Below are 15460 nucleotides of genomic sequence, written 5' to 3' on the forward strand. Positions count from 1 at the left end.
GGGGGGGGGGGGGGGGGGGGGGGGGGGGGAGCCAGCGCTGCCGGGACACGACGGGGTTAAGCTGGGTCGGCCGCCATTTTGGATGGCGGGGAGGTGAGTCTCCGCACGCCGCAAGAGCCAACCACACACACACACACACACACACACAAATCAACCTAACAGATGGGGGTGAGGAGAGAAACGCGGTCACCTTCCGGGACCGCGGAGTGGCCGGGGGTGGTGGGGGTGGAACGGAACAGCCCCACGACCGCGGCCGCCCCCATCCCCTCGGGCTGTGGCGGTCCCCGCGCGCGGGGGCGGGGCCGGAGCCATGGAGGGGCGGTGGCGATTGGTGGTGGGGCCGAGCGCGCGGGAGGGGGCGGGGCCGGGCTGGGCCGGGCCGGGCGCGCTGCGGCGGAGCGGGGGGGGCGGAGCCGCGGCCCTCCCGTTCCTGCGGGCGGGTCGGCCCCGCGGCAGCCGCAGAGCCCTCAGCCGCCTCCGTAGTTCTTACGAGAGGTTGTTTTGCGTTTTGCTGCTCTCTCGTGCGTGTTTTTGTTTAGAATGATAGCAAAAACCTTGAGTTTAGGTTGAGGGACTCAAAACCCTTGAGTTTAGGTTTAAGATTCCTGTTGCAGTGTCTTTGTTTCAGAGCTGAGGTTTCAGGGAGGGGGGAGAAAAAAATCAATCCACAGCAAATATCTAAAGAGTTGGCAGGGTGGAAGATGAGCTTGCTGAAAGGCCAAATACTCTCACGCGCCCTCAGAATGGTGCTGTTGCATGTGCGTGCAGGAGTGGATGATACGAGGCAAATGTACAGATATATAAAACCTGACACAAGTCCAGTATGTAGAACACATGTTTCACATTTTGGTTACATATGTTTTGGGTTTAGATTTGAACAAAAGGCAGGTCAGCCGGTTGCTACCCTTCATTTTTTCATTGTAATGAACAGGAAGCTTGCCTGTCTACTCAAGGGTAACTGGTTTCCTACTCTTTCTTTGTAAGCTGTTTATTTTCTCTAGCTCACATCTGTTTCCATCCTTAAACTCATTTTATGCTAATAGAAAAAAAATCCCAACTACCTACCCATCAAGAAGTCTTGCGTCACAGAAGTCACTGGTTGAAATAGGGTTGAAATCCAAGCTATTTTCATTGCATCTAAAGAATAGCTGAGTTGCAACTTTAATTTTTGACAGTTGTTTACATTTGCAAAGCTAATATTTAGAAAACCTTTGGAACTGCAAGAATACCCTTATGAATACTTAGATTTCACAAAAGCTAATAAATCACTAGAAGCTTACTGGTGAAGCTTGTTAACAAACAGCATCTCCAACTATTGTTATTTGAATACATTTTCTACTGCTGCTTCACTAGTACATTTCCCTAATTTTCCGTAGGACTTGGTAGGGACAGTAGCAGTTCTTGTGTTGCTGCATTCTATACTCTGTTTTCTTTCTATTCATATGATCATCTTGACTTCCTGAGCATTGTGTCTTCCCACCACTGTGTGTTTCACTGAGGGCTTAATGTCTTTGAGCAGTGGCACTTCTGCTCTGGTGCCCCTTCCTGCGTAGCTGAAGATACATCAGCAGTCCACTTATGTGTTAGGGGATACCAGTACACTACTGTCTGTTGTCATACACATAGGCAGGAGAACAGGATGTGTATTAGCCCCTCAGCTGGGTTGATGTTCAAAGACGTTTAAGCTACTGTTGGATTCTGGCTTCTCCTAAATGACGGGTGTCTTAGGTGTAGGCACAAGTTCATACCTGGTAGTCCTGCTGAAGAGAAAGCAATTGCCCACAGCAGAATGATGTAGAAAGATTAAATAACTAACTTTTTAGGAGCATAAAGCAAGATTCACTAAAGCACATCATTCAGAGTCTTCTATTTAATTACAAAAATTTTTATATTGTTTATTAAATCAGAAAGAACCATGCTTTGAATTAGGAAGAGCTTGTGCAAACAGAAGGCAGCAGAACTGAGATAAGAACAGTTGCTACCTAACCTAGAGCCAGTTTCTTATTCATATGAGATATTGATTTCTGAAAGTATTGAATGTTACTCTCAGAAAAAAAAAAGAAAAAGTGACTTTCCTTTTTGATGTAAATAGCTTAATCCAAGTGGTAGTCTTATAGCCATGCAGACATTTTTGTGGAACTCACATGCTTTCTGAGCTGTGTGCCTTTTCGGTTTCCTTTCATTTCTTACAGCTCACTTCTGCTTTCATAGTCATCTTGCAGTCAAGTCAATAAATTAGTCTGCAGGGTCTCACCACCATAAGACTGTATTTTCAGAGAAGGTTTGAGTCAGCACTGTCACAGGAGGTCCCCTGCTTCTTCCTCATGTCAGTGCAAGCATTTGAATATCTGCACAAGAAACTCGATTTGGAAACTGAGCCAGGTAAAAGTGATCCCACTAAAAGCTGTGAGTTAGTTTTGACTTAGATCAGGTCCTCCTCAATCTGCCTCGTTATGTAGGGGTGTGAAAACCTGTGCTTGCCCAGAGAAGGAGGCAGTGCAGGGGCTGAGTTGGATCAGCAGGAATAAAAGGAGAACACTTCTTCCAGAAGTCTTGGCTTGTGGTAGCTGAAGTTGCTGAAGTCTGCAAATCAGTTTAACCCTTACAGTAGATGAGACACACAAAGCTTGTTTCTGGATTTCCTGCATATCAAACTGTGTGTCAGTGTTCGTCCTTAGCAGTTGTTTTATGTGTTGTTCATACAAATGTGCATATGCATGTATGATACATAAATTTTCTTGTAGTTCACACTCCCATTACCTGAAAATTCTGCCGTCCTACAATATCAGTAATTGCAAAAGGAAACATGCTATTTAGAGAGCACTACCACCCATTTTCCCTGGTACCTCCAAACACTGTATGTTCTCTCTCTGAGGTTTCATCCAGTTTTCTGTTATAAAGCAAGTCACCCCTTTCTCTGTTCATGCAGTTGCTAAGCAGCAGCTTTTCTCCCCATTAGCCAGCCATGTATTTGCATGAAAAGAATCAAGCTTGAATATATAACTGGTTTTAATCATGCACAGCTAAACAGCTGTACAATCAAAATTTGCATATTAATAGTATTAGTTATAACCATAACTGATGACTGTCTTTTAAATTAGAATTTCTCTATAGAGTAAAATCAATATAGGTTTGCCTTTTTATTTTTTTTCTAACAAAAGCATGACCATTTCTGTTTTTCCTTAATGTTTACTGTGTAGCTACTTTAAAAAAAATGATCACAAAATTATATCACAGTTCACAGAAAAATTATAAATGCAAATATGAGCAGACACAGGATCATCTAGTGACTAAAGGTGATAGGGGCCAAGGGAAGAGCCACATTTTTCAAATATCTAATTATAGTAGCAGAGTGCGACAGAATTTGATGATAAAAGTTTAGACTATGACACAAAGGTAAAATTTCTAAAAGTACATCTTACCTTCAAAGCTAACTAAAGTATCCGTGTTTCAATTCTTATTGATTTCAAGGATGTTTGGTATTTCTGGGGTATTTTCAGGGCAGTCACACATTTAACCAACAGCATTACACCAACAGTGTCTTGTCACTAGAAACTTGATGGCAAAACCAACCTAGTTCTCAGTTATGAAAATATGAGAAGTATCAAGGCAGTCTTTTAGCTGAGACTCTTAATAAACCTATCAGGGCAAGAATGGTGCCATGCGATTGGAAAGTAACAAATGTCTTTGAAGGAGAGCCCGTGGAAGTGTTGCATGCATTGTATGGGACGTATGAAGCAAATTGTAACGTAGGGTGGGCAAAGGCATAGAAGTAAAAAAAGAAACATATCCTTGGTGTAGTAACGTTAGATTTGTTCGGAAAACTATGTAATTTTTTTAATAAAATAATTTATTGACAAAGGAAATTAAGTCAATTTCACAGAATCACTGAATTGTCAAGGTTGGAAGAGACCTTCAAGGTCAGCTAGTCCAACCATCATTCTAGCACCACCACAATCAAATTTAATCTTTACTTTATAAAATGATTCAGTATAATAGCGTATGAGAAATGAGGATGCATAACATAAGAAAATTGCTGATGGGAAATTATGGTGGATTGTTTTGAAAGAAGGACTATAAAACTGGAAGTTGACTATAGGTAGAGTGTCCTTATTTAATGTCTTAAGTGCAGTCCTACTCATCATATAAATAAAAGTTACTAGTAACCTTAAGCTTGAAGGAGAACAGCATTTTATACAAGATCCATAACTTTGGAGTTAAGGAAGAATAAAGAATATCTAAGCCTAAGAACAGTGTCAGTGTAGAATGATGAGATATAAAGTGGGCATTAACTTGCCATTAAAGAAGGTTTCTAGCCAATAGAGGAATTAATTTATTCTCTCAGTGAAAATAGCAGGGCAGAGCATTCAGCAAGTTTTAATATGGAGATTGATGAGATTATGAAAGGAGTTTTCTCATGTTTGCTGGTAATCGCATCTGACTGCACCTGATTATCAAAATTCTAGAAGGATTGCATGTAGATCCCTGAACATTTCAATAGTGGGTTCCTCTAGTCGATGCAGATAGTTTAGCCATTAGGATAAATAAGTTGTCATCATCATGGTACAAACCACATTGTATACCATAGATATTGCACAGGTTTCTGTTTCAGAAAATCTTGACTGTAGTGCAAAATACAACCCTTTTACAACATGCATTGTGGCCTCGTGTATGTTCATATCTGTAAATGAGTTATGTATACAAATTCACATACATAATGTTTATATGAAAATGTAAATCACCTTTGACCATTTTTGTTCCCTGGGTTCTATTTGCGTTTAGCAACTTATATTTCAAACAGAAGCTTTGATTGAAAGTTACTCAATTTTTTTTTTTATTGGTTTTTGTATTTTTAAGTAATGATTTTTTTTTTCCCAACGTTTTCAGGTCTTACTGTTGCCTTGGATCAGAAAAGCTGCCACTGAATGCGTATACAGGAAAACACATAAGTATTCAAGAAAACTGTATAATTTGAAATGTAAAAATTAATAAATAATTAAATGTATAACATTGAAAAACTATACCATTTTTTTAAAAAATTTTGAGAAAGTGTATTTAATTGAGAAACAACATATGTAACATGTAAGAAAAGGGACAGTAAGCACTTAATTGTAAAGATGAGATTCCAGATCTGCTCTGTGCTGACAGAATTCTACATGTCAGGAAGGGATTGAGGTTACCTTCTATGATTGGAAAATGACCTATTGTCAGGAGTAAAATACTTGTATAAGGAATTCAGTTTAGTGTGAGAACACACACATTGTTGGGGAGCAGTTAGCAGTATAGTAATAAGTGATGTTTTGTGATTGTATGTATGACAATGAGAATTTCGTAGATGAAATTTGATTAAGATGAATTGATTAAGTCTTAGATAAATAAGGAGTAGTGCTAAAGTAGTTTTTTTGAGTGCCATTGCTGAATCATCATAATTAAAAAACCTGCTGTCTAGTGCTTTAGATTAGTGACTGTAAAAGTTGGGTATGGATTTAACAGAAAAAACTGTGTGTAATGACATACAACATTTCAACATTAATACTGTTTGTGGGATAGGTATGTTCAACAGTGCTACTGTCAAGTAGTGGAGTATACAAGATAAAGACACTGAGCATTTGAATAGCTTTTTTTAAAAAAAATTAAAGTAATTGGTTTATTTTAACAAGAGAGCTGCCAGTCCCTACCAAACTCTGAAATGTCTATTCCATACAGTGCAGCTCAGGTACATCGTTTTAAGAATTGTTTTTCAACAGGCAAGTAAAACATAATTTTTCTAATTCTAGTTCTGATAAATAGCTGAAGCATTTACTTGAAACTCTCCATTGGGAAATACGTCTGGTGTGAAGAGAGTTAGTCCAAATGATTCAAATAATAAGTAATTAGAAAGATGTCATAATGGAAAATTTTTAAGTACTATAACTGCCAAAAGCCCCATCAGTCTTCTATAACTTGTGTAGCAAAATATACATGAGTATGTGCTTATTATTTGAATTTTTGTTGGTTTAAAATGGGAAATGTGTTTCTGTGAATGAATCACGGAAATGGGGCTGGATGGTAAGTAGTGAAAGCCATTTAATTTTAGATGCTATATTTTTTTCTGCCATGTAGTCCAACTTATGGGAGGCATTCCTCATTCATGCATCAGACAAAGTGAAAGAAGCCTCAGTGCAATATGTAGATCACAAACAGCCATCTGTTATCCAAAAGTAAAGAGGAGTGTTGCTATAAGAGTAAACTTAAAATGTTTTAGATTAGCTTAGAAATGGCAGAGCTCCATTAAATATTTTGTCCATCTCTGTTGGTACTTGTCCCTATCGTATACGTATGTATACATTATACTGCAGTTTCAGATACCTACTGTATTTTTTTCTATTAGGACAACTATCTCTAGTTTAGAACTCACTATAGATTTTCTCTATTGTCTAAATTATATGTGTGTGTGTGTGTGTGTGTATATAACCTTTTATCACCTCAGATAATTATTTTTCCTTCTTGGTGTTTGTTCCCGTGAAATAATTTTCCAGATCAATATGACTAAAAAAAAAAAAAAAACCCCACCATTTTGAACTTCTTATTTGCTTAGCTTAAGCAAGTAAGTTAACTCCTGTGTAGGTTTGTAGCATTTCTTTTTTATTCTTTCTATCTCATAAATAATTTCTGTTATCCAATTTACATAGTTCTTTCTTGGAATATGCCTAGAACTCATTGGTGAATTCCAGATATGGTTGTAAAGAGTGTGCATGAAGAATTGTGGATGTTTTATGTCCAGGCATCCATATGACCTTCATTTGTAGGGCAGAATTAAATACTTGAGAGTATTAATGTTTGGTCCACCAAGAAGCTTGAAGGAAGAGAAACTGTTACCTTCCTGCTCCAGGTTACAGTGCTTACATATGCAAGTCAAATCTAAATTAGTCTCTTTGTTGGTACTCTGTTAGAAATCTATTTGTAGTTTCTGCTTGCTTGTTATCCTTAGATCCTTTACAAATATGATGCCTTGGGGGTATTTCTGTCCTACTGAATATATTCCAGAATCTATTCCAGAATATTTCTCGGTCTTTTGTATTGCAGTAGCTTGCTTTCTCTTGTAGTCAATTTGATTTTACTGTTTTCTGACTGCATTTTAGTCTCATTAATTTACTTTGAGGTATCTCAGTGCCCTCAAAGTTGTCCACATTGTAGCCTCTCAGGAATTAATGAAGCTGTCAAATAAAACAAGGCCTCACAACAGTTCCTGTGGCACCACATAAATAGATAGACTGCTACTTGTCCTCTATCCTGGGATTCTTTTATTTGCTGTCAGTTTTCACAGTTTCATCCTGAGCCCTGCATTATTCACTGTTTTTCTTAGGCTTCAGAATTTTTACCCCGTCCTTGTGTCGTTGGACCTCCTGTTCTGCCTTGTAATCTATCCAGCACATTTGGAGTGATTTTTGTGGTTTCATGGGAGAACCATATGCTTTCCAAAAACTGAGTTATGTAATATCTAAAAGCTTCATTTGGATTGTGTATTTTGTTTTGGCTTTTGGGGAAAGTGGTGTTGTTTGTTTTATTGTAAGCTAAATGTTGTCTAGTATTCTGTTGTCCTTTAAGGCTCATATTTTCATGCTTGCTTGGACTGAAATTAAGTTCAATGTCATTTCAGAGGTAGTGCTCTTATCTAGATGCTTAAACAACTAATTTTGTGGGTACTGAAACCTAGTTTCAAAAACATTCACTGATTGAGCACTTTTTGATAATGTTCTTTTTTTCCCAGCACTCACATTGAAGGGATGATATTATGTTGTTGTTGTTGTTGTTGTTATTATTATTTTGACACTATATTATTACTATTATTATCAATTCTGGTAGTATCTGCTGAAGTATGACACTGAAAATGCAGGCCCCATCAGCACATAGATCTACCTCACCACTTTTGGAGTCTTGCAAACAAAATTAATTTTCATACCAATATATTGGTCATTTTATGTCTCAAAGCATGAGATAGCTACCACTGGAGATGCAAACTTGGGAAGAAAACAAATTCATAGAGTAGATCTGCTAATCTAATGTGATGTGTTAATTGAAGTTAGGGAAGATTGAAAGGTAAGTACCGTGATTCTGTTTCCAGATTTTTGAGAGGAAAATCCTGTGTGCTGCTTATGGATGCCTGGGCAAGTACAGAAATTGGATATGACCTCTCTGGAAGCTGTGCAGTTGAGCAACTGAGACTGGATTCTGTTATAGTATGGTGCATGTTTCCTGCTGTGTCTTCAGTAATCTTACAGCTGCTTTACTTAGAAAATCAGTGCCACTTGTTTTCGTTCGAAAGCAGGGACTTGGTGACTTGGCTAGTAAAATGAGACAACACTGTCACCAAAATTTGTGATTAAGTACTATGCCATATTCCAGCCTCCTCACCCACGGCACCTCCACCTTCCGTTTCCTGTCCTACTGTTTAAGCTATTTTGTGGAGACAGTATTTTGTTCTGTTTCTCTGAGGACAAGACTCAGGCTTTTGACCTATTTAATTTTTAAACTTCAATAATTAAAGTGATGTGTTTGCATTTGGATGATTCTTAAAAAAAAAAAAATTGCAAATGAAAGTACTAATGCAAAGAGAAAAATAGGAAATGATTATGCTGTAAAAATAACTTTGAAAGAATATCACATTGTTCAGAGAAGGAAGAGAACCTTCCAAGAAGGGATCACATTCTCACAGTCAGCTTTAAACACATTCTTTATCTTTAAAAGGAAATAGAAGATAATCAGGCAGTAAATCAAATGTAGCTGTGGGCTTGTCTGCAATACTGTAGCATTCTGAAATGAGGTGTTGGGACTGGGCATTTGAAACAAGAACTGTCAGTGCCAAGGTGTCTTGTGCTTTGGGAAAAGTGGGTATGTCTTTCATTAAATAATAACTTTTCTGCATCCCCTGATTTTTTCCTTGATCATTGTCTAAAGATAGAAGTTATGGTGGCTATACATTGGTATACATGGTACACATTAAAATGAGACTGTGTTTTTGTGCTGTAATGAATAAGCTTTTAAAAGCATTGTCAGGTTTTCTAATATGTATTTATTTGAAGCGGAAATTGGATTTCTTATGAAGAATCGCCCCCTTTTCTTAGCTGCTATTGGGGAAAAAAAATTATGTTTTAAGACCACATTTTAGCTGCAACCTGTTTTGTGATCAAGCTTTCAATACCAGTAATCTGAGTTTCTCTCTCTTGTTCCAGCACGAGATTACTAGTTCCCTAATTTCTTCTTTTTCTGACTGGCACAAAATTGCTTTTTGCCTGGAGTAGTTCAGAAATTACTTTTTTTTAAACAAAAGAAATCAACAGCATCCATGTTTTTCAAACTTATTCTGAGTAGCTCGTATCTTTTATCACACTTTGAAAGTATTAGCATTTTTTAAATTAAATAGTTCTGTTTAAAAGTAAATTCCACTGACATAAAGAGAAAATACAGAAGTAGTTGCCAAAGGGATAAAATGCATTACCTGGAAACATATGCTTTATTTCTTATGTTCTGCCAGAAAAGGAGATGAATGAGCATGTTAGAGACACAACTTTTCAGTAAATATTGTATTGTTGTTAGCATAATTTATTTCTATGTCCCTAAGAAACCCAAAACTTTTTAAGCTTATTTTAATTTAATAATTTATAAAATGATAACACTGCTACTTCAAAGGTTTAAAAATTCCAAATTATTTGGTGAGAACGACAGTAGAATTCATAATTTCCTCCTTGGTTCCTTTGTAATCTTCCTTAGCATATATTAGATTTATACTGTGAAATAAAAAAAGGGCTGCAGAGACCACTACATCCCCCTGCCTCCAAATGCTGTCTCTGAACAGCATGGGAGTGCTGCTTCACATGGCACTTGTTACATTCCTAAACTGCCCCACAGCACACTGGCAGCTTAATGGCCAGGATGATGAGCAGCTTAGTGTTCAGGTTTGTTCCTTGGCACCATTTTACTAAGTGGTATAGGCAGAGCATCAGTGTCTCAGATGAGGTTTTTAAAATGTGCCGATTTGCCAAATTCAGAACAAGACCTTAGCGATATTCAGTTCCGCTGATTTCTTTCTTTTCTCAGTGCTTTAAATAGAACCACAGAATGGTTTGGAAGGGAGCTATAACATCATCTAGTTCGAACCCCCCTGCCATGGACTGGGACACCTTCCCCTAGATCAGCTTGCTCACAGCCACATCCAGCCTGGCCTTGAAACACATTAATTACTTTGCATAACTTTCTAATAAATGAATAATAACGGCCCCTGCTTAAGAGTCCTTAGTCCTGCTCTCTGTACCATGTATGCAAGCTGTATAAGGCCTAGAAGGTTAAAGGTTCCTTACTCTTTTTGGCCTTTAAGTTTTCCAATCCTCAGCACTGACTGGCAGAATTCTGAACTGGAGGTAGGAGATGCTTCACATGCAACCACCTGCTGGTGGGGGCACTCTCCTAGGAGTGTGCCAGGTCTGTGTGGCAGGGGAGGCTGGTTTGGTGTCCTTCAAGCAATGGGAAACCTAGAATCCAATTTACTGTTGCCTCTTCAGCTACTGTTGAATAATGCAGTGTCCTAACTACTCTGCAGTGACATGAAAGTAGGCAACAAAAGTATGTGTCCCAAAGGAGGGGGAGATGTCCTTAACCCCTGCCAAGATTTAGTTCTAGAAAAGCTCTTAGGCAGGAGACGCAAATTTGTACCTGACCTAAATTTTGCCAAGGAGAGAGACAGACTGAACAGCAGTAAATGTCCTTCCATAACCTGCTTTCTAGGCTGTCGTAAATATGTCTCTGGTTCAAACTCTTAAGAAGGCAGGAGCTGTGGTGCATTTCTGTTGCCAGATAGTGCTGTTGGGGACTAAACTCTCTAGTTCATACATTCAACCATCTTTTTTAGTCAGTCGGCGTGATACCTAGCGAGAATAGCCATGTTCTGTTCACTGTTCTCGTGGGGCATAAATGGTTTCATGGAGGACAAAGTTCTAAAGAATTAGGTCAGTAGGTTTTGTATCTAATTAGGCCTCTAATCCTACAAACCACTTACAGTTTTGCATTATTATATGTTCATCGTGTCTTAAATGGAACTACTCATTTGAAGTTATGGGTGTAACTGCATGCAGGATTGTATCTGGGCAATCACATTTTAGCTTATTATTCATCCTGTAGCATTGTTGCAAAACAGATATATCTGATGTTACCCTTACCCAGTCAGGGTGAAGAGGTGAAAGGGTATCTGAAACTGAGTATGTTCCTGTGAAATGGCTTACACTCCATTATCATGCCTATCCAAACCAGGCACTTATAGAAAGGCACGTCATAGAGAGCATTTTAACTGTTAAGAGAGTCATAAGGCATAGATTTTCAATGCGGAAGGTCATGAGGCTGCAGTTTCACTGGATAATGTGCTGCATTTGCATAGACGGATATTCAGACAGTTAATGGTAGTGCAGAATGCTTTAATGATTTTCATTTGCATCAAGCTGTTCTCACCTCTTAGGAACATAATGGATAAATAAAAGAGGCCTTTTGTTTGCTCTTCATGAAAGTTACCAGTGATTAAGTGGTGCTGAGGGAACAGACTCATGCTCCTATTTGAAAAAAAACCCAACACCAACAGCACAACTGCCCGTCAAAGCTGGCTTCAAAGTGACCTACTTCATTTTGATTCAAAATGGCACTTGAGTAATTTATTTTAATGTTATGCAGATTTCCTAATTTAAAACACAGAACTAGTCACTCTTAACTGAAAATACAGAAACACTTATTACATCGGACATGAAATACTCATAATTTGTTCGGATACTCTTTACAGTGTTGAATTACAAACAAAGCTATATACACTTTGAACAGCTTTTCTTCCAAACGGGTTCAGCAGTCACTTTTTTTATTAAAAATTATGTCCAGAATAGTTGTGGGTAATATGATACTTTTTGCACTATGCTATGATGTTTCATAAGAAAATCCATGCCAGAGGCTTGCCAGAGAAAATCTTGTCATGATTTCAAACTAGAATCTCCCTGTGGAAGACTTTCCAAGCCTCCTGGAATTTGGTATATTCTCGTAAAGGTATACAGACTTCCACGCTATGTTTTGGACCTTGTAGTTCAGTATCAGATTCTTGGGCTCTTCTTTCATGCACCAGCTCAAAAGCCCCTTCTTGAAAAGGGCTTGAAGGAAGTTATCTTAGTCTCTGGCTTTGTTACAGTTTTAGGCATTTTCTGAATGATTTCATGTGCAGTTCAGTCTCTTTCATTGTAATCTTAAAAAAAAAAAAATCTGAGTGGCTTTTTGAGAATAAAACTCTGTTCTTAAATACATTCCAGTCAGAATGGTCATGTGTAAATTTTTGTTCCTCATTTGTAGGCACACCCCACAATTTCATTGCCCTGATTTACACATTGACACCTTAGTGCCAGTAGTTTTGTATTATATTTTCCTAAATGTGTTTGATTTTCAATTTTATGTGTCGCACTGAGAAGCACAGCCAAGACAGTCCACATTTCAAATACCCAAATTTCAGTAGTCTCCACTTTGGGTACAAGAGTGCAATGTTCTTGAGAACTGCTAGGATGAACAGGCTTTCAAATACTTGAGTCTTTTGTTTTCAGTTAATGACTTCCAGTTCTTTCAGTTTCTAACCTTCTGCCTTCCAGATAGTGATCTTTAGTACTTTTTGTGCCATTCAACTTCTCTCTCTCAAGCCTGTTATTTAAATCAAGATACAGAACTTGACTTCATGTATTTGGAATATTCTCCCTTTTCACAGAATCTGTAGGATAGTTGGAGAACGCAGAATATGCAAATGCAGACCTGCTGAATACATAATTTTTATGGCCCTTCTGTTTTGCATTGGCTTTGTTATTTGTCCAGTGTTTGACTGGGGGCTAATTGAATTACTGAATTTACAATGAGAATATATTAGTCCATCCTTCCCTTCGCTGATTTTCATTCTTTACCCCTCCAGTTAATTTTCTTTTAAATCTGCCTTTGTGTTCCCAGCGTGGCATGAAAGGACTAGTCAACAGCCTGAATACAGGGGCAGTTGAGGGTAATTTCCGTCTGCAATCAATCTCCCCAGTACAGGAGGAGTGCTGGATATCCTTACATGTACAATAAAGACGGGTGAATTCAGTGACCACTACCTGACCAGCATAACAATTCTTTAGCAATTTGTGGCAGGTTGGGACAGCCAGGATTTAGGATTACATCTAAGAAGAGGTTTGTGCATGCAAGGATGGAAGTATCCTGAGTTGGGAAGACCTGTTTGTAGGTATGTGTAATTTCAGTGTATGATAAGATGCAAAGTATCCTCACACATGAAAAGAAGATCCATTACTGACATTGTATCTCAGTACATGTAGATAAAAATGTATTTTATATGTATTATCAGTGTAGATTTTTTTGTATTTTGTGTGGTTACAGCCTCACAATGGCCTCAATCATCTTAATCTTGGTTTTTAGTCATGCACTTACTTGCAACACATGGAAATACAACTTACTAAGTATCTATGATTGAGGAGATATTCCAGAAACAAATCCTAGAAGTGAAGGTGAAGCATTGTAGCTGATTGTGACAGAATTGCAGAAACTCCTTGCTGTACTGGGAAAACTTTGTTCAAAACCAAGAATGTTCTTATGGTTTTAATTGAGTGGCAGAAAATTACTTCTGTGTGGTCATCCCTGCTAAGAGATTCTTTTAAACCAACATTTTCCATTTTTCCTTGTTTATTTCTTTTTTGGCTAGTAGTTGCCTCCATGAATTGGATTTATAAATTATGAATCTGAGGAGAATAAAATGTTTTCTGGAGAATTTGATCCAGATGTATATTACTGTTTCAATAAAAATTATTTTAGTATTTAGGGTGAAGAAGGTTTTTTGGGGATTTGGGGGTTTGTTTGGTTTTGGTTGTTGAGTGGTTTGTTTGTTTGTTTAATTTTTTTTTTTTTTTTTTAATATCTCAGTTACCTTAGAAGCAGCCAAATTCTTACTGTGTAAAACTACAGAAAAGTCTATAGTGTTTCAGCAGGGATTCGTGTGGCCCTTGGGTTTTTGGACTGGATCCTGTTGCAAGCTCCTAAAATAAGACTGTTTGGAAAGCTACCGGCATCCCATCTTTTTGTCTGGAAAAGTTATAAAATGGAACAGGCAGGCTTTTCACTGAGCTGCTGAGAATGCAGTTCTGGCTATGCAATCAGGACTAAATAAGGAGCAAGATCTGCACTAAAAATAGAAACGGAGGCTGATCCAACTGCAGCGTGAGCTATAATCCTCACACAGCAAAGGGCTGGTAAGTTCAGCCGAGGACACACAGTTACAGAGAATCAAACAAACTTCACCCTACTCCTAAAAATCCGTTGTACTCTAACCAGATTTTTACTAGTCAGCAGAACTATTAATCATGCCTCCAAATTATTTAACATGTTTTTTTCAGATGCAGATTTTTTTTTATTATTATTTTATTAGAGAGAGGATTATATTTGCCACATAGTAAGAGGGAAATATGGCTTGAGTTTATGTAACTGTGTTTGAAGAACATGGAAGAAAATGACAGAGAGAGATTTACTGCACTTTTTCTCTCAGCTGGATAAATACATTCTTATCACTGCTTTGTGCATCAAGCCGATGTGTCCACTGACATGATGTGCCACCATTTGGGCAGGATGAGCTGATCTGAGTATCTGGGCAGGCCTGGGCTCTTTTCACAGACTGTGCAGTTCACAGCATGTGCTTCCTTCAAGAACTAAGTACAGAACTGTGTAGGTCATTCCTGTACCCTCCCCTCCTCTTTGTTGGTAAAATAGGTCAGAACATATTTACCTTTTTTTGTGTATTTCCTTTCAAATAACACATACCTCATAAGCTTAAGCCAAAAGTTGCCCAGGGACTTCAAATATATCCTTTGATACAGACTAGATTGCTATTGTTTATTGTTAGGAACATTTGGCTATTAAATATTTGGATTACATGAGCACAGCCAGCTACAGCTATGTTCTGCTTGCTTCCTTTGCCTGTTCCTGTATCTCTCTAGTCAGTGATACAGCAAACATGAGCAGTCTTTCTGTTACTTAGTATTAAAAGGCAGAGATTCTGTAATGGACCTTGATAATTTGTCATAGAAATTCAATTTCTCTAAATATGATTACGTACGAAAATTTTAAAAAATAATAGACACCAAATCACTCAGCTACTAACTAAATGTTTAAAAATATTTTAATGAAATTTTAGTTTTCAGTGAGCTGCAGAATTTGTTACTGAAAACGTACACTGTTCATGTATCTCTTGCCTGTTAATCACAGGAGCTGCTCAGTCAAATTGGAAGACGGTGGAGGAGAAACATCTGGTTCGTTGAATGCATGGGAAAGCTTACATAGCAGTGGGAGTAAGTGGAAGAAGACCAAAAAACAGAGATCATCAAATGCACACAGGCAAATAACAAGGCAAATAAAGCACACAGTGTCAGTGAGTCACAAA

General features: G+C 38.0%; 1 long non-coding RNA gene across 1 annotated transcript; it reads left to right on the plus strand.

The window, feature by feature from the left end:
• The first annotated feature begins 19 nt into the window (after window positions 1-19).
• LOC114062030 lies at window positions 20-15460 on the plus strand. The gene is made up of 2 exons (XR_003572291.1): window positions 20-93; window positions 15286-15460. It is a non-coding gene; the product is annotated as an uncharacterized LOC114062030 (long non-coding RNA).

This window comes from Empidonax traillii, unplaced genomic scaffold (genome assembly GCF_003031625.1).
Source record: "Empidonax traillii isolate 1590-97213 ecotype Southwest subspecies unplaced genomic scaffold, ASM303162v1 scaffold377:size560545, whole genome shotgun sequence".
NCBI lineage: Eukaryota > Metazoa > Chordata > Aves > Passeriformes > Tyrannidae > Empidonax > Empidonax traillii.